This window comes from Marmota marmota, unplaced genomic scaffold (assembly GCF_001458135.2).
Source record: "Marmota marmota marmota unplaced genomic scaffold, marMar, whole genome shotgun sequence".
Lineage (NCBI taxonomy): Eukaryota > Metazoa > Chordata > Mammalia > Rodentia > Sciuridae > Marmota > Marmota marmota.
This window is the reverse complement of record NW_026000057.1, coordinates 21186647-21188565: the sequence shown is the minus strand read 5'-3', so window position 1 is coordinate 21188565 and position 1919 is coordinate 21186647. Positions and strand designations below refer to the sequence as shown.

The 1919-nt window shown below is 53.0% G+C and overlaps 1 protein-coding gene across 2 annotated transcripts in view; it reads left to right on the top strand.

Annotated features, from left to right (window-relative positions):
* Positions 1-339: 339 nt before the first annotated feature.
* Gprin3 (GPRIN family member 3) overlaps positions 340-1919 on the top strand; it is a 59120-nt gene continuing 57540 nt past the window's right edge. Inside the window, exon 1 of one of the 2 annotated variants that reach the window (XM_048813616.1) lies at positions 340-1012. The gene's annotated coding sequence lies outside the window, so the exon portion shown is untranslated. The remainder of the gene's footprint in view (positions 1013-1919) is intronic. The other variant, XM_015484555.2, reaches the window with a different exon arrangement.

Below are 1919 nucleotides of genomic sequence, written 5' to 3'. Positions count from 1 at the left end.
CTCAGTTAATAATAGTTTTCCTTATTGTATCATTTTGCACTATCTACAGCGGCTAACCATATTACATATCCATTCATAACTGCTGGAGCTGCTCACTAGGGCCAGTTTCCAAAGCAATCCACGCCTCTTGGGGATAGGGGTATTCTATTCAGTGGAGGACCCTTAGCAATGCCAATTCCAAATACGCAGGATACTGTACGCTGTACAACAAATATTAAACGTCCGGTGACCTCCTTGCTCTCAGATCTTCACCGCACGTGGCTTTGTGAGAAACACGTCCACTAGAGTCTAGACTCAGCCTTGGAGTCTAATGACCTGCAGGAAAAGGCAAGGGCCAGAATTCCTACTCTGCCGCTCTGGGTCACCAGCTCGCTTGCCTAATCCTCTTCTTAACTTTCGATCTGATCTCCTGTGGCTGGTCTCCTTGCAGCAGAACCACAACCTGCCTTCCGCCGCCCAGCTCCCCCGCCAGGCGCGCAGCAGGCGCGGCTGGAACTCTTTCCCCCGAGACCAGTTAGGCAGAGGAGGGGGTTCGTGAGGGCGGAGCTCCGGCGTCCTGCTGCTGCTGCTGCTGCTACCACGGTTGCTGCTGCTGCCGCCGTCACCGCCACTGCCTGCAAGGCTGCAGCCCCTTGCTCGGGTCCTCAAGCCCGGCAGCTCCGGACAGATGGGAGCACCCTGGGCCTGATGGATGAACAGTCGAGTTCGTGAACTCCCATCACCAAATTTGCTCTGCGCCTGGTAGTGGCGGCGACCGGAGGCTGCAACCCAGTGGCGGGGGCTGCCGGGCGATCCCGCCCCGCTCCAGCGCGCCACCTCAGCTCTTTGCATAGTAATTTCAGTTCCTGATCGCACAGAGCTGGCTCCGGGACTGGGTTGAAAAGGACCGCAGCTCGCCAACCAGAGACGTCGGTGTGGCGCCCAGAGCCTGTGCTTAGGATATGCGACGGGAAGCCCTTGCTACAGCGCAGACAGTGGCCCCGCGGTGCCGGGGAGAGCCAGGCGAAAGCAGGTAGGCGACCTGCAGCGTAGGGAGGAGACGCCCCCCCTCCCCCGCCACTCTGCCCAGTGGCCAACCCTGGGGGCCGGAGCGTTGCGATGTGTTGTATATTGATGGGGGAGGGATTTGGTCCCACATTTTGCTGGGGGTTCCTTTGCCTGTTGCTCTTGTCCCCATCCCATCCTGCCTCGCAGGTAATGAATTTCGCTGCAAGGTCATTGCTGCCTTAAGCTCTCTGCCTTTGAAGGTAAATAGGAGAAAACTCCTGATGTTCGTGAGCTGGGGGATTTACAATCAGTCGGGTCTGCACACTGCGAATATCGAAAGAGGGGCGTGTGTGTATGTGTGTGCGGCATTTTTCTCATTTTTCTTACGTTTATTCCCATTAAGGTCAAAACACTGGACATATATAAGTATTTTCATGTGTGTTTGTGTGTATATATATTTACACATATATAGTTTTTCTTGAGATGGGCGGGGAGAGAATAGGAAGGGCGGGCAGAGGTTGATAAAGGGAAATCATTGTAGAGACCTGTTCAGTGTCTGGAGGTGAACTTTGGAACCACATTAAGTCAAGATAGAGACTAGAGCAGATAAACAGCTCTGTGGATGTGGATTTTCAAAAAAGGTCTGAAGAAGATAGTTAACTGATACAGCAGATCTTTATGGTATCCAGGCAAATGGAGAAGATGTAGGCAAAATTTCAGATGCAACAATGGGCAGTGAAAGAGGGGAAATGGAGGGGTACATAGTTGACATTGGGAAGTGAATTTGGGGTGGAGAGAGACAGCAAATGCAGGTCAGGTTTCTAGGGCCTTCTTGAGGGGTATTCAGAGAAATCACTGCCTTTGAATGTAGACAGTTCAAGGTTAAGATGATGTGAATGTCCACAAAGCAGCAGAGGAGGTGGGGGGGGGGG